At 40.9% G+C, this 17,861-nt stretch overlaps 1 protein-coding gene and 1 long non-coding RNA gene across 14 annotated transcripts in view; both read left to right on the top strand.

The window, feature by feature from the left end:
• The window catches only part of LPP (LIM domain containing preferred translocation partner in lipoma), a 679,983-nt gene that overhangs the window by 363,297 nt on the left and 298,825 nt on the right, over positions 1–17,861 (top strand). The window contains exon 1 of one of the 13 annotated variants that reach the window (XM_049629523.1): positions 5–89. The exons of 9 other annotated variants lie outside the window; for them this stretch is intronic. The gene's annotated coding sequence lies outside the window, so the exon portion shown is untranslated. Of the gene's footprint in view, positions 1–4; positions 195–16,499; positions 17,447–17,861 lie in introns of those variants that run through there. 3 more of the 13 variants (XM_049629522.1, XM_049629524.1, XM_049629521.1) reach the window with 3 other exon arrangements.
• On the top strand, positions 3,073–8,409 carry LOC125921844 (uncharacterized). The gene is made up of 2 exons (XR_007457515.1): positions 3,073–7,634; positions 7,984–8,409. It is a non-coding gene; the product is annotated as an uncharacterized LOC125921844 (long non-coding RNA).

The following is a 17,861-nucleotide window of genomic DNA, read 5'->3' as shown; positions in this document are numbered from 1 at the left end:
CTCCGTCACTCGCCTCACTTCATGTCATCATGTAAGCATTTTATCACCTCCCTTCATCACAAGAAGAAGGATGAGTATAGTCCAATAAGGTACTTTGGGAGAGAAAGCCAGAGACCGCATTTATGTAACTTTTGTTACGGTAGGCATTTTATCACCTCCCTTCATCACAAGAAGGATAAGTATAGTCCAATAAGGTACTTTGGGAGAGAAAGCCAGAGACCGCATTTATGTAACTTTTGTTACGGCATATTGTTATAATCGTTCTATTTTATTGTTATTGTTGCTAATCTCTTACTGTGCCTAATTTATAAATTAAACTGTCACAGATATGTATATATAGAAAAAACATGTATATGTATATATATGTATATATGTATATGTATATATATGTATATGTGTATATATATGTATGTGTATATATATATGTATGTATATATGTGTATATATACTGTTCAGTATTATCCTTGGTTTCAGGCATCCACTGGGGGTCTTGGAATGTATCCCTCATGTGGAAGGGGGCGGGGATTATTGTATCATGACAAATATTTTGTGAACACCTATTGAATGGCAGGCTCTCTTCTAGAAGGTGAAGCTGCAGCTTTGAATAAAAGAAAATGTATTTCCCCAAACCGTTCATATTCCTTTGGGGAGAAAAAACAAGTAAACATTAAGTCCGATGGAGTTAAGTGCTGTAGAGGAAAAGCAAGATAAATACAGGAAGTACTTTGGTAAGAGTGCAGTAATAGTTGCTAGTTTGCATAAGGTAGGTAGAGAAGAGAAGGCCTGATGAGGGGGTGATATTGGAGCCGAAATCTCAAGTAGGGAAGGGAGTGAGCCATGCAGATGTTTGGGACAGAGGGGAGAATGTCCCTGAAGGAGGAGAACACGAATGGGGGAGCCCTGGGAGAGGTGCATGGCCAGCAACTAGCCTGTTTCTGAAAGAGTAAAGTGGCCAAAGATAGCTGGAGCTGAGTGATCTTAAGGGGAGCGAGAAAAGAAGGGGTCGGGGATCTGTTGGGCCAATGATCATCATACAGTACAAGCTTGTGGTCTGAGTACAAGCTTGAGGACTGAGAAGTGGATCACTGGATTTAGTCAGGTCTTTTGTGGGGTTTGCCTTGACACAAACAGGTCTCACTGCTGTGTTGAGCTTCTGGCTCATACCTGATGTACTTTTCCTTTGTCCGGGTGGAACCCACGCTAAATAATGGTTAGATGCAAGGGCTCCGGAGTTACAATCCTGGCTCCATATCTTTACTTTTTAAGCTTACACAACTTATTTGACCTTCCTCTATGCTTATTTTTTGAGAGAGGAAATGATCTCCACTTCATAGCGCTATTGGGAAGGTTGGATGAGATAAATGCTTAGCACAGTATCTGTGACATAGCAAATGGCCAATAAATGGTAGGTCTTATGATTAAGAATAGAACAATCAGTAAAATTTAATGAAAATGAACCTGCCTTATGTTTTCTTCTTATCCTAAAAATCACACATCTCTCGAGAGTTGCACCTGAATGGTTGGCCTATTTTATGTTCTTTCTTTCTTTGTTTTTCTTGGGGGCATTTTCACAATCATTACATGAATTGACCACATTGTAATCTACTAGTTCTGTCTTCTAGATCGAGTTCACTGAGAAGCCATATCCTGCCCATACCTCAAAACTTAATGCAGGGCTTGGCAGATCTGGCACTTTAGGCTTGATTAAAATGGTTTCTGAATGTCCTGGTGACTGATCAGGGTGTCACATGCAGGGTCATTCCAATATGCAATGTGGTAATGCTGGGGTAGAGTCCTAATTGCTGGAGTCTTACAAACGCGTTTTAATTTCTTAGAATTCTTCAGTGTCTTTTTAATCTACCATCCCCTCCCTTTACAGGTTATTGCACAAGTAAACCCTTGTACTTTTCTCACTCCTGTAAGGGACCCCGAGCTATTACTCTGTTCAGTTGAACTGTGGCGTTGGTCTTGTTCTGTGGTGGGTACCTCTATGGCAACTACACATTCTTTCTCTTTTTAGTACCTAAGAATAAAATGAGGCCTTCATTTTGGATTTCTCCCTTTCATAGTTCCAGAAGCTCAAATAATCGGGTCTTTATTTTAAAAGTGTCTTCATGAGTTGGAAAAGAAAGGGAGGAGGAGGTTGATGTTTGTTTCCTTTCTCTTCTTTGAAATACATGAGTAAAGATAACTCTTCACAGATCCGAACTATAGCAAAAACTGTGTTTGTTGGATTCTGGAAACCTGTTTTTAAATCTAAAGCAACCCTGGGCCAGGAGGAGTGAAGTGGCAACAACTTCAGCAGCCGGAGGTGTATTTTTAAGAGCTGTGTCCCTCGATGGAAGGAGATACTGGGAGCGAACATCTGGTCTAATTCCTGTGCCTTCGTTTACCAGTTCGCAAAATGACAACAGGTGTTTCTTGGCTTTTTCACATAGCGTGCAGTCTAGGTGGTAAAGTGGTATGTTCAAGTCCTCAGTTTGCTTTTTGAGGAGTAGTGGGTTGCTACTGAAAAGGCTCTAACGTAGTTCCCACTGACCTGTCCTTCCCCAGAACACCGGAGGCCTGTGCCCCGTTCAAAGGACCTTGGCTAACATGTTTACCTGAATAAGGATAAGAGTCAAGAAGAATCAGAGGGAAGCCGGAGACTTGTAGAAGGCTTATTCTATTGTTGCTGATGCCACAATTTAGTAAAGTGTGGAGAATGGGTTCGTGATGGTTTGGTGTTCTCTTTTCTGCATGTATGTATGCAATAAGCAAAACAACAGAGGACATGAGAACTGAGAGAGCCCGATGTCAGTACTTCATGTTAGAGATTCTCAAACAGGTTCAGAAAAGTGAACTGATTTGTGCAAGGTCCCACAAACCAATAAGGAGTGGATATCACCAATACCTTTTTAAAAAATTCTTATTTAAATTCCAGTTAGTTAACATACAGTGTACTGTTAATTTCAGGTCTACAATTTAGTGATTCCACACGTTCAAAAAACACTCGGTGCTCATCACAGCAAGTGCGCCCTTTCAATCCCCATCAATATTCTTGAGCAGAAAGCAAGTCAGGTATGTGTGTACAGGCGCGTGTTTACTCCCACCAGACACTCAGACCAAATATCACCTCCGCTCCCGGCCAGTAAGTTTCTTGTCTGCCTCTTAGTTCTTTGGTTCTTCTGTAGAAACACAAGACTTTCTGTTAAACTGACTTCTTTATTTGGGGTAAACTGTTATATACCAAAAGCATCAAGATGGAAACCTGTATCTCCATATCTCATCTTTACATCCGATGGTGGTACACTTTACCGAGCTCGTAATTCCTCCTATTGCACACATCTCCAGTGGACTCTGTAATTTCTAGCTCGTAATTTAAAGCTACCTGTAATACCTCATCATCACTGTCTACCTGGCACTGTCGTCCTTGGAACTTGCCTCCCACCCCATCTGACTTGATGTACACATTTCTTCGGGCACTTGTCACATCCTGTGCTCTATTACAGTTAAGATCAGCTGTGTGCATTCCCCTTCTCTGGTAAGACAGGAACCCTGTTACTTGTGGGGAGTAGGTTTGTGTGTGCTTCTGTCTCTGGATCTTCCATTGCATCCGACACAATAGGACTTGGTATGGGTTAGTCACTCAGGGAATGTCTGCTGAACAAATGAAGGCAATTAGGGGGAAAAAAAATTAAACCCTCAACAGTCTTTAAAACAATCCAGTGAATAGATTTACCAGAACTGTGAGGCCATAGTTATTTTGACATTTTTACCTCCCACTTGCTGTTCTAAATAAAAGCAAAATAAAACCATAGGTTCTTCAAATGTCAAAAATGAATTCAGTGATATAAAGTACAATGGGTCACACTGACTACTTTTGATTAACTTTCTGCTACTGAGAAGACATGTGTACATGACTCTGCTTTTCTCAGAGGAGCAGTGCCTTTGTTCTGTTCTGAATTCGTGGGGAAAAAGAGGAGTTGTTGATAAAACAAAGATCTTGACTTTGTCTCAAATGGGAGACAAAGAAGGCATTATGGAGATTAGGAAACAAAATATCTGGATTCTTGTACATGCGCTGCCTCTGTCTAGCTGTGTGTCCTCCCACCCGTCCCTTTCTGGGCCTTAGTCTCCCCCGATGTCACATGAGGGAGCTGAAGTAGTTAATTGCCAGCGCTTCCATCCCGCCTGGAATTCTAGGCTGGGGTTGAGGAGTAATTCCTTCCGATGACATATGGCCCAACCTTCAGCTCTTAATTGGCCCGCCATCATGATCACAAGTACCTGATTATTCACACACTTTTGAATATATGAATTGCATAAAGCTGTTCAGTGATGGTGAAAATTGAGTCCTAAATATTCTATCAGATGTATATGTAATGTAACCTATTCAGGATCTCATTAGGGTGTAAAATGATATGTGAAATATGCACCAAGTGAGAAAGACTTAGAACATTATGATAACGGAGTAATACAATTTGATTTTTATGAGTTAAGGATGATGGTATAATAAGAGCTTCAGTTCTATGAAGCCTGGAGCTGCAGTGTGTAGAGTTGTGTCTAGTAGGGAAAAGCCATGAGAATGTGTTGTTTTCATTCTTGTATGCCTATGTTCACAGAATCAACTATTTCACTCAGACCTGGGAAACAAAGCCGCTTATTAGCCTCTTTGTTCGAGTCATTCTGACTCGTCACCCACACCGTTTATATTTATGTTCATGCATATTTCATTATTCTTTTGCCATGCTGGTGCCACAAAGAGAAATATATGTGCTTTGAAAAGGTACCCAGAATCCCCCAATTTCTCATCAGAAAAAATTAAAACCACTTACCTCACATAAACTCACTTCAGAAAATGTGAATGCAACACTGTTGCCCAAACCACTTTCTCCTTTGAATGCCAGCTGTCCACACCGCAGCTCTACTGACCTTCTACTTCCAGCGCCTGAGACATATACCACCTCCCAGGCGGCTGGGGCTTGTGTGGGTGTTCATCTGGCCGAACAGAACAGGCTCGTGTTCTCACTCTGCTATCTGGGACCTGGATTCTCCATCTACCACTCAGCAGCTCTGTGAATGCTGGAGAGATGTTTCATTTCTCTAAGATCCTAATTTTCTCATCAGTAAGAGAGGAACGGTTATGGGGCACCTGGGTGGCTCAGTCGGTTAAGCGACCAACTCTTGGTTTCGGCTCAGGTCATGATCTCACAGTTCGTGAGTTCAAGCCCTGCATCAGGCTCCACAGCTGGCAGTGTGGAGCCTGCTTGAGATTCTCTCTCTGCCTCTGCCCCACTTGGCACTATCTCTGTCTCTCTCAAAATAAATAAATAAACTTAAAAAATGGGAAAGAATAGTTATATTTATGTTATGACATGGCTAGACTTATGAGAGAGAATGCATAGATGGCATTCAACCCCGGGACTGGCCCTTACTAGGTATGGGTTTACTTCCCTTCTTGTGGATAGCTGGGGGTCTCTTTCTTTACCTGATTTTTCTCTGTGCTATGCCAGCCCCAGAGGGTCTTCCACTGCATTGTTAAGGAGAGGAAAACGGCCTGCAGTCATCTTTCCAGATCCTTTCCAGTTCAGTGATGCCTCAAATCACTACCAGCAATCTCTGCTGCACTCTGATGTCCATTTCCTTGTGTGTTTCTTAGACTTTCATAATCTCCTATGAATGGAGCGTGGGATCTGGAGGACCTGGCTTCCAGGCCTGACTCTCAGAATATCCTACTAGTTGACCCATGCCAAATGATTTCCTTCTACTTATGTATGTTTGTATGTATGTATGTATGTTAAGTTTATTTATTTATTTTGAGAGATAGAGAATGAACAAGCAGAGGAGGGGCAGAGAGAGAGAGGGAGAGGGGAAAATCCCAAGCAGGCTCCATGCTGTCAGCACAGAGCCCGATGTAGGGCTTGAACCCATGAACCATGAGATCATAACCTGAGCCGAAACCAAGAGTCAGGCCCTTAATGGACTGAGCCACCCAGGCCCCCCAAAACCTTCCTCTATATTTAAATGATAGTCCTAACCCTCTAGTCTCTCCAGAATTGCATCGATTGATGTCATTGATTTCTGCCTCGGTTTATTGGATACTCAGTATCGAGGACATCCATTTCTGTTTTCTTCCTTTTATGTGATTCAATGTTTGTACATTCCCATTGTTACTCCTGAAGTAGTAACCAGGTAACATTTCTGAGCCTGGCTGATCTAGAGGCCCTTCAAGGGCTGAGCTTCCTTCTTGATAATGGCAATTCAGTACTTTCACTTAATATCTTAACATTTGCAAAGTTCCTTCATTTATTCATTAGCATTGAACTCTCACAAAAGCTCCTGGAGATGGGGATTCTTAGGTACATTTTAGAGATGAGGAAACAGGCTGAGAGATGAAATGATTTGCTCCAGAGTCCTATAGCAGGTGCAGCATACCCTAGATTTCAAACAGCATCCTTCTTCTGGTCTAACGCCCTGGCCTTTCTTCTGAATGTAAATGGGACTCCCAGCCTGAGTTAGAAAGTCTGTGTGCTCATTAGTACCTAAGCGAATCTGTCTTTCCATGCAGAAGAATGAGATGAGACTTGGGAGCATTTTCTTCAGCCTACAAGATCTGCATTTGTGTCCCTTTCTAATATATTCCTAACCTTAAATTCCTTCTTAAGCTCCAAGAACATTTTACTCAGTGTAGAAATTCACTGTTGTCATTGGCTTCTTCAGAGCTTAGCCGTGCACGTTTCTTCATTGTGATTGGCAGGAGAGGTCCACTCAGTCCCTGAATGTACATTTTCTTGGACATGGTCTCAGGAATCAATCGCTATAAAAGAAAGTGCACTTGTTGTAAAAAGCACCCGTGATTTTTTTTCCCTTCCTTTGAATGCAATGCCATCTACCTTTACTAATCCACTGAGCTTCTCCGTACATGTCCCCGTCACTCAAAAATGTAAGAGAACAGCATGGTGTAGATAGAGCGCTGGGCAAATTAGAAGAGCAGATTCCAAAGCCACCTCTTCCACTAGTTAAATATTTCACTTTGGAATATCACTTCACTTCTCTGAACATCTAGTTCATCTCTTGTTTTTTATTTTTATTTTTTTAATGTGTATTTATTTTTGAGAGAGAGGGAGAGACAGAGCGTGAGCAGGGGAGGGGCAGAGAGAGAGGGAGACACAGAATCCAAAGCAGGCTCCAGGCTCTGAGCTGTCATCACAGAGCCCGACGCGGGGCTCAAACTCACAAACCGCGAGATCATGACCTGAGCCGAAGTCGGACGCCTAACCGACTAAGCCCCCCAGGCGCCCCTAGTTCATCTCTTATGAAGGACCAAACTAGATCATTTCTAAGGTTCTTTTCAACTCCAGTGGTTGGTAAATTCTCCAGCATATTGGTCTCCTTCCTAGTTTATTGGAATACTATCGTTTATTCTTTTCATTTCGCAGGGAAATGCTTATTGCACGTAAAGTTAGGAGGCTTTACTTATTCCACACCTATTTATGGAGTACCGACTATGCGCAATATAATGGAAGTGTAAGAGAAGTTTGGAGGAGGGAGACATCCAGAAGAGGAAACTGTGTATGAGTAATGATATGGCAGTTCGAAAATACAAGTTTTGATGAGAATGGGGCATGGCTGAGAATTTATAAGGCATGGAGGTGAGCAGGTGGATATGAGGCTGTGTAGAAGAGTGGATCGGCCTGAGTTTGGAGGGTCCTCCACAATGTGTATTGCACACGCATGCACACACATATATCCGTGCCCCTTTTCAGGGTGTCCTGACTCTTGCTCTTTTTACTTTAGCAAGCAGCTAACCCTGCTAAGATTATGTAGATTTATACATCTGAGGAGGAATCCCTTAAAAAAGACGGGGAACGTCAGGTGTACCAGAACCTTTGCTCCCATTAAGGGTATCATTTTGGGTTGTAAGAGTTAATCTCCCCTACTGGCTGTGACTTGCTGCAACACAAGGATTTTCATATATTCTTTCTTGAATTTCTAACACAGAGCTCATTTCCACCATGGTTGATGCGCAGGAGTAAATGCTTGTTGCATTGAATTGCTGCCTAAATTCCTAGGAAGGAAGATGGTAGTTTTTCTCATACAGAATAACTAGGAGATTTTTTTTTTTTTTAATGAGCTACCAAAATAAAAAAAAAAAAACCGCAATGGAAAAATTGACAGCCTGGATCTGTAATCTAAGTGACCTGACAATTAAAAGAACTTATTACCGTGTTAGCCTGCCAGATGGATCTCCTTGAAATGCAGCGTGCGGTGCTTCTGAACACAATTCAAGTGCAGTCTTCCTTTTCTACCCGCTCCATGTTTGTTGCGTTTGAGAAAGAAGCAGTTTTATTTGAACTAAACCCACTCATCTCAAGTGTGTTTAATGACAGCAGGATGTGACAGATAAAATAAAATCCTACAGCCTCATTTGATGTTTGTTTTAATTCCAGACCTTAGCGAAAGGAGACAGGATGAAACAACATGGTTCAAATGGAGGAGTTTAAAATAAATTATCTATTGTCACAAACTTATCTATTTCTCTCCAAGGAAATTTAAGAGGGCAGATAATGTGAACAATAATGGTAGTTGTAGTTGAGATTTATAGAGTGCTTCCCACCTTATAGAGTGGATTTATGTCCATCTTATTCTACCCTCCCGGCAAGTCTGTGAGTTTGCATGGCCAGGAACTATTGTCTCAGCATTACACACAATGTTGAGTGAGTTGCCCCAAATTGTACTTCTAAAGTGGCAGAAAGGGGTCTCATTCTTGGTCCTATTGATTTTGAACCCAGTGATCCCTCCACTGATCAGTGCTGGCCCACCACTCCCACACGTGTGTAGTACGGTGGAGGCATCCTGCTCCTTAACTTTACCGAAACACATACATGTATGGAGTATGTAAATAAATACTCATCACAACATATTCCACCAATCAGGAGTATGTAGACTAGAACTTAAAGTGTTCTCTCAGTACACACTCTTGTTTATTTCTGCTGCACACCCTTCACAGACTCCGTACTTTTTTCGTAATCAGTGTTTCAGTTTGTTATGCATCTTTCCAGTCTTTTAACAAGTACGTAAATACACACAGCTATGGGTATGACTATATAGGTCACATTTATTTTAAACATAAGTGTTATGATATTAGCTTCAATTTACTTTTGATTCTAGATCTTTTCATACCAGTAAATGGGGATTGCACATACTGTTTTTAACACCTAGCCCGTACTCCATAGTATGGGCGTACCATCATGTGCTTCTTCCACTGAAGGGCACTGAGGGTAGGCATCCCTTTATTGTAAATATTAAGGTGGGTTTCCTCGCATGTGTATCTTTGCGTTTGTGGGAAGCTAGAATTAGGCATCCAAAACTGGAACTGCTTGGTTTTTTTTTTTTTGAGGTTTATCAAAAGTAAGTCTCAGCTCCCCCTGTCATGTTTTAGAATCCTCATATTAGCTCATGTTAGCAACCTGTCCTTCCACTTAGTTGCTCGGAGATGTGTTGTTCAGACCAATGCAGACACTTCTTTCAACAGATACTTGTGGCCAGGAGAGTAAATGTTGGGAAGGTTATTTTCCATGGCTCTGTGGTTTGGATACAAGCCCTCACCATGGAGGAAGAATAAGGTATTCTTGTGACAGTTTTATTTACTTAAAACAGCCACACACTTCACTCAACTAGAATAAGGTATTTAATACAGTAATAAAAAAAATCTACTGTAATTAAAAATGCGAATAGTGTAATGCACTAAAAAATACCTTTAGCTTATTCTTTGTTCAGAAACAAGGGTTTTGCATAATCAGGCTTGAAAGATATATGATTAAACCTTCTGTACTGACTATATGATCTCAAGGTCCAGAGAGTTAATTCTACCTCCCAAGCCTCCTGCCTCTTACAACCTTTCCTTGCTGTTTTGTACGGGAGGTAATCAAAAGGGGCTAAAATTTGAAAATGTGGCGTGGAAGAGACGAGAACTAATCTGAATGGTTCACGTGGTTTTTACAAGATTGAAAGCAGACATGAAAAATAAACTGTCACTCCCTTTATTCCATTTTCCTTTTCATTGTGTTAAAAGACCTTATTTTTTTCTTTTTGTTTCTTTTTATTTTTAATATTTTTTTAAGTTTATTTATTTTTGAGAAAGAAAGCATGTAAAAGCTGATGGGGGCAGGGGCAGGGAGAGAGAGAAAGAGAGTGAGACAGAGATGGAATCCCAAACAGCCTCCACACTCTCAGCACGGAGCCCACCGTGGGACTCAAACTCATGAACTTGGTAAGAGCATGACCTGAGCTGAAACTAAGAGATGCTCAACCAACTGAGCCACCCAGGCACCCCAGGCTTGGTTATGTTTTTTAAACCATGATATTCCAGTATGGTTAGAATCATGTTTGTCTAAGTTCTTTTAAAATAAAGAAATAGCTCCTCGGGTCTGTTGTAGTGAGGTTCTTTCAGGTTGCAGGAAGCCAAGAAGTGCTCAGAGTTAGTTACCTCAGTTGACTTTAGATTATGAAAATTTATGGTAAGGATACAAAGAGAAGGAAGGAAGTCCAACCACCATGTCCACACCCAGACAACCCAGCCACATGGAAAGTGAGAATATCGCCGAGGACATAACAATAGCTGATTTTGTCATCCCCTCAAAAGTAAGCCCCCCGTGTTTCCTTATCCACTGGGTCTCCATTCCTAGGGCTTAGATTCTCTCAGGTTTTCTTCCTCTTTCCAGTTGCTGCTCCTGGGTAGCGTCCTTCTGGACAGGACACTGTGATTTTCGCTCCCTGACGTCCTCTCCTTCCTCGGAGCTTCTTCATGCTACTCTGTGTATCTCTGGTTTCCCGTCCAGTCCACTTCTGCTACCAGCCTGCTGCGCCTTGCCTTCAGATGTTCCAAACAATAAGGCCCCTTAATTGTAGCTGATTCTTCTCCAATAAAAACTGGGAAGGAGTTCTTCCTCCAGCACATCTCCTGTTGCTGGTTTTGGTTCAGTCTCTCATCCAATTAATTGTGGCCAGAATTCAGAATTACCTGTTACAGAGCTGTGGGAAATGTATTTCTTTTAAACAGACAGACACCCTTTTGAAGCTGTTACCTCAAACAGAGCTGTGGACGTGGTAGAGACACAACCTTTTATGTACCTTTTATGTAAGAGTGTGTACCAACCCAGAGCTACCAAAAAGAGACAAACAAAAACCATTGCCACTGACTGCAAGATAAAGGTCAGCAGAAAGGCTGGGTGAGCATTCATTGTTGTGACTTCAAGGGACACAGCAAACAGTCCCCCTTCTCTCGACCCATGTTCAAGAAGCCATTGTCAAACAGCCGAGTCAGGCGGATGGAGACCAAACTGTCAGTCCGGGGGCTGATAAAAGTGCCTTGGGTGACTGTGTAGGTTTTAGGTCAAGAGAAATTACTACATAGGTTTGCCCTCCTGACAGTGGTCAGCACTGGCCACCTGCAAGCCTCTCCTGAGGTGGGACTGCCCTAGCCACAAACAATTTGGAGTCTGGAAAAGCAGAGAAAAGCATGCTCTTGTGTAGGCAACGATTCTGAATGGATGTTGGAAAGGAGCTGAACCATACGTGCCCTATTTCTGTCCTCAAAGTCAGAAATCAGTTAAGTCACTGGGCTGACTCCTCAGAAAGCTTCTCATCAGGAGAGGAATGTGTGAGGGACGAACAGCTTTATGAATATTTCTCCATGGAAGATCCCTCCCCATGGAAAACTTTAGAGCAGGGGAAGAACATCTCCCTTGCATTTAATGATAGTAGTATTCAAGGTGTTGATATGTGGGCCTAGCCTCCAGCCTGTTATAACCAAATAGGCTTCAGGGACTAGATAAAGGACTAGATAAAGGTGATGTTTTGTAAAGGCGAAGAGACTCCAGATGGCCAAAAGCAAATGACTAAAAGGAGGACACATTCTGTGCAAATGCAAGTGAGGCGACATGTGCAGGTGAGGTCTGGGATGCAGCTGTCTGGGGGAATCTTAGAGTAGACATGAACGGTCAGTGGGATTGCAAGGGAGGAGTGGTCATGAAGTCAGGGTCAACTGAATATGGGAGATAGGATTTCTCCCCCAAGGTTTCCAAGTTCACAAATTCTTTAAGGTAGGGCTGTGTTCTTCTCCTTTTTCTAGTGCCTCATCCTTGGCTCTAGATCCATGTTCCGCTGGTACTTAGTTTCCACTATACTTTCAAAAGAATAACAATTCTATACCACTGTTGGGTAGCACCCTCGCCAGGCTTATGTTCACTGAAAGACAGTGTGGGCCACGTGATTACTCCTAGTGTTCACATATAAACAAAAGCTCGTGTGGGCTTGCCTCCAATGTTGGTATCACAGCACAACCTTGTTCCTTTATCTCCAATAAGATGCGCCTACTTTGACAGATTTTCAGGTGATTTTGTAAAATCATTTTGGCCAATCCAGGCATTAGGAGGAATGCTTTCTGATGTGCAGTCTTTGTGAAATTTAGTTGGCGTCTAACATGGAAAATTTCCCATAAGATCACGATGAATAAAGGAAATCACCATCATCAGTAAAGATTTATATTTCAAGTAATGTTCACACCGTAATGACTCTTTAAGGTATATAAGGACACTTTTTTTGTACTTGCCTTTTTTACAGGTTATAAAGCTAACAGCCAAAGAGGTTTGGTTAAAATTCATAAAGTAAAATCCTCGCAGGAGAAACTGGCTTCCTGGACACTTCTACATTGCTTGTACCATAACATCAAATGTCAGGTTCCTCACAGGTGGCCCTCCGTACACAAACGAACCTATGCGTATAGGGCAAGTAAGCTCCTGCCCAAGTAAACATTCCTTCAAAACACCAACATCCCATAGGATGAAATAGCAATACGCACAAATGCATCATACTGTACAAATATCTGATAAACAGAATTAATACAGCAATGTGCCCATTAGAAAGCAATTTTGGGATATTATTAGAGCTTTGATAACTTTTAAAAGGTTTTATTCTATTTCTGTTCATTCAAAGCTAGTATTTCTAATAGCTCTCTTAAAATCCTGAATAGTATTTTTATTTGTTCATAAATATGTTGTCAAGTGTATATTGTGTCTTAAGGGTTGGGGAGAAAGAATTCGAGGAATCAAATAGAAATAAAAATGTATTGCTGGAAAACATATGGAAGTTCCTTTACTCACAAACTTCCAAACTTTTGCAGATATGGACAAAGCTGTTGGCCAGAGTATGCAAGTCATTTCTACGTGCTACTAAAAGGTGGTGTGGGCGGGAGATTATATACCGAGGCCCAGGGTTTAGAGACAAAGCAATTATGGAGTAGTTCTTAACCTGTATGTGAGAATGGGAGCTTTTGTAATGTAGTTAATAGAACTTTCCATATGATGCAAAAGGATTAATAAGATTTAACTTTATATTCTTGGTGACTTCTCCACTAGCCAAGATCTCTGATGAAGAACAATTAGAAAATTATAGAATTGTGTTTCTTTTCACTCTTCCCTTACATGATTATAAGGGGCTTATGTCTTGATTGCTTCTGCTAATAATAAGTATGTTAGAATCTCATGGGAGTTTTGGAATATCACGTATCTTGATTTTCACATGGAGGAGCAGGACACACAAACAACTTTTCTGTGCTTTGAGTCGTTTTATATGTAAAAGAATATTGTTTTGAAAATGAGCCTTGATGGTGATGGTGCCTTTTGAATCTGGGTCATATTTCATATGTTAGCTTTAATAGCTATTCAGTGATCAGATTTTGGTGATATCACAGTCACATCTCTGAAAGTATTGTCTGTGTTTTGGCTTCCTTCCTATTGCCATACATACCACATTCCTGGGTTTTTCTGCTTGGCTCAAAAAGTCATGCTCTCTCTTTATGTAAATTACACCAAGATTGCCACTAATCATATTCGGGAAGCTAACGATAATATATGCTTGAGTTATGGAGTTTTTTTAATATCATGCCGTGAGATACGATGCCAAATCAGGTCTCTTTTTGCTTTTAATTAGTCAGCAACATTTATTTAATGCCTACTAAGCTCCGAGCAAGGAGAGTGGGGAGTGGAGAAGGGCAGAAAGTAGATCTAAACACAAATAGACTATCATCTCCAGAATAGCTTTCAGTGTCTTTATGAATACAGAAAACAGATAAACGAAAGGATTAAGAAAACTTAAAAGCAAAATCTAAATGAGTGCAAATTGGTCTGGTAAAAACTGAGTTATATAAATGCAAAGAGGATGCAAATTAGGGAAACTGGAAGTTCAGTGTCTAAAACTGCTCTCTTTCTACTTTTATTTTCATAATACTTCGCCATGAGAATTGTTAGAAGTCACAGCACCATCCACTTCAGGGAGGAGAATTTCCTGGTTCAGTTGTACCGTTTAGAGAAGTGAACCCAATGCTTGGTACTTTCTGGAGAGTTGAAGCTGCAGTTTTCTGAGTCCCTGTTCATCTTTCCTCGTTATCATTAAAACTCCTGTAACCTTGCATATGTCGCTTCACCTCTCTGTGCCTCAGTTTCCACATCTGTAACACAAAGATGGTAATAGGGCCTATCTCATAGGTTGGTTAGAGGAGTATTAAATGTGTAAAACTGTATTCTAGTCTTTGAAGCACCTTTGCCCCCCATTAATTTCTTTGAGATTGATTAACTGGCACCAACTATTTCTGTCTTGGTGGTAAAAACATAATAGTGAATCTTATGGACAAAGGCATCATACTGCGTGTGTAAAGTGCTTATTAGAACAGAGCCTGGCATACAATAGGTCTTGTAGAGTGATACTTTTATCATTGTCTGAATACCATATTTGTGGCTTATAGTGGCCCCTAATCTTAGAGATGTGTGCAGTATGAGACAGATATACTTAGAATTATTGGTCTTTGGTCAGGTAAATAGGGCCTGGAAGAGTTACTGGTGACTTCACAACTGGTAAACAACAGATCTAAGTTATAAACTCAGGCTGTTTTATGTATTCTTCATCCATCACATCCGAGTCTTACTATGTTGTGTGAACTTTGAGTACTAGGGTTGAGGGATAACCAAGGCCGGGGAGCTTCTTTCTCTGGCTGAAATGAAATGCCCGAAGAGAAGCTAGGGGAATGTAAGACATAAAGAGTAAGTCAGTAAGCAAAGTCAGGAGTGAAATAGAATAAAAGGGGCAGATGCGGGGTATATGGAATAATGTTTGCTGGGAGGATCAGGTAATGCTTCTCAGAGGAGCTGACTTCTGAAATGACACCTCAGCATGAAACTGAGACCTCTCTCCTGCAGAACAATGAAGAAGCAGGAAGGAGCTTGAATCTTTAAAGAACTAGAGTGAGCCAAGGTGGGCCATGGGAATAGATGCCTTCAGTCCTATGACAGGAGATAGATACTTGTGATTTTAGGCTTCAGATTGCCTATGCTGAGTTTTGTCTCTGAGGAGCAAAGAATCCGGGTGTTCTTTACCATACCTTTATAAGCTTGTGCTTTGGGGGTACTTTAGGGACGTTCTTGCATTCTGAAGAGAGAGAAGTGAGCACACGGCATGTTTTCTTTTCTACATGAGTATGCTGAAGAACGGAGATATGAAATGATTTTTCCTAGTAAGTTTTCCAATTATCCTACAGTTCTACTGATAGCTAGTTGAGTCACATACTTACTCCTAGGTGTCAATTTTGGAGGGTTTTTAAAGGCTTAAAATCTTCCAAGTGGAAATTTCCAATACTATGAATCCTTAAGTTGTAACTCTTCATAGTCTATGGATTTGTTCCATAAAAGAAATCATTAGTGATTATTTTCTACTTCTGTGGTTCTTTAGTATTGCCTCTCGTGGTATCAGCCATTTAGAAATATCAATTCTCTCTTGAAATAGCCCATCAAATGATGACTCATGTCAAGCCAAGAGTTTATTTATGCCTCTTTTCATGATTAGCAACACCTGTTTAATCTAATCACACACATATATATGTATACACACACACACACACACACACACACACTGATAATCTGTTTATGTCCAAATTTATTTCCAACTTTTATTTCCAGTATTTGGTGCCTGCATAGTTCATACTCATAACTCTAAATCTGGCTTCAGCTATGACATAAATCTTTCTAAGTCAGACACCTTTAATGACATTAATTTAGGTGGAGGTAGTCTTTGGGGATCCTATCTGCATAATCATGCATAATTTACTTTTTTACTGAACCCAACTTTTTTTATTTATAAAATGTGGAAGTTGAAATAAATGAATTTTCCAGCTCTGTGATTTATAATGTCACTATCAATTTATCTACTGAGGAGCGTCATCAAAATTGGTCATTGGTAGAAAGTGTTCAGTGGCTCAGTATCTGGCAAAACATTTCACTTTTATGAAATTTCAGCAGATATAATTGAGCATCTTGTGTGTACCAGGCTCCATAATAAGAATGCAAGCATGTAAGACCTTTTTCCAGCAACCGGGAGGTGAACTTGGTAACTCAGAATTTTCTTATAACAGTTTTTTTTTTTTTAGATAGAGTTCACTTACCATATAATTCACAGACTGAAATTATTTCTGAAGGAGATAATCAGTACATTCACTCAACAAATATGTATTGAGTATCTGCCATACACCAAAGACTCTCTAGGTGCTGGAGTTAGGGACTAACAACAGTTATATAAAACCTAGCCTCTCACAGAATGTCCCTAAATAGACAATTGTCCATATGATGTTAGAGACTGATATCCAGGATCAGCAAAGTGTACTCTGGAAGCACATGGGGCAGATAATGAAAACCTGGTCTTGGTGGACCTTGGGAGGTTTCTGAGAGGTGGTCATCTCCAAACAGAGGTCTGAGAAACCTGTGGGAGTTTGCTAGGTTGATGGCACAGGGAAAGCAAACGCAGGGGGCTTCTGGAAGAGGAAAGAGAGAGAGGTAAAACCTAGGTAAACCACAAGAGCTTGGTAAGGTTACAGCATGGGGGGAAGTGTGGGAAGGACAGTTTCTGCTGGCCCTGAAGGGGAGAGAGAGTGTTGATGTGTGCTTACATGGAGCTGTGTATGTCTTACTATGAGGTCACAGAGAAGGGTGAGGCCAGGAAGAGGATGTGACGTTTGAGTTAGGTCACAAAGGCTTTCTAGGAGTTTTTGAAACAGACTACAGGTAGTCCAGACAAAAGGAACTATAATTGCAACAATAAATGTGTGTAAAAGAATGGTGTTTGCAGCTTGGTAAGGAACTGGATGTACTTGGAGAATGAAGTATGTGGAACAGAGAAAGAATATAGTACAAAGAATACATTGGTGAGGATCGGCAGGACAGCTTGGATTCTGTGCAATGCCATGAATTTGTACATTGGGCTCTTTATTGTGCTGGCAGCTGGGGCTGTTAGGAGTAGCAGTTTGGGAGAAGACTGGAGCACTGAAGGCTTCGGAGAAGAAATTAGAAGTGTGCTCTAGAAAGAGAATTCTGGATATCCTTCTATTGGAGGAGCCCTGGTTTGTGAATGAAACTCAGAGGTAAGTCACAGGATTATTTAAGATAGTGCTTAACTAGCTAGTATTTTATAGGAGTTCTACCTGTCAATTACCCCTTGTACCAGAGAAGGATCATTTTCAATATTAAGAAATTAAAATTAAGTAAAACACATGGGATGATAACCAGTAGACATTGAAAACTTACTATGTTACTATTTGATTCTCCTCACCACTCAGTGAGGTGACCTATTATTTCCCTCCATTTTACAGATGAGATTGTGTCCCAGAGAGATATAACTTGCTAAACTAGCAAGGTGCAGAGATGGCATTTTAGCCAATATGGTCTAGCTCCCAATCTGAACATTTGAATTGATGACCTAATAACCAATCAAAAATACCAATAGTAGTTGCGTTTGTGAAGTTTGGGCAGAGGGTTTTGTTTTGTTTTGTTGCAACT

The sequence above is a fragment of the Panthera uncia genome, chromosome C2 (assembly GCF_023721935.1).
Source record: "Panthera uncia isolate 11264 chromosome C2, Puncia_PCG_1.0, whole genome shotgun sequence".
In the NCBI taxonomy this organism is placed as follows: Eukaryota; Metazoa; Chordata; class Mammalia; order Carnivora; family Felidae; genus Panthera; species Panthera uncia.
This window is presented reverse-complemented; position numbering and strand designations above follow the sequence as displayed.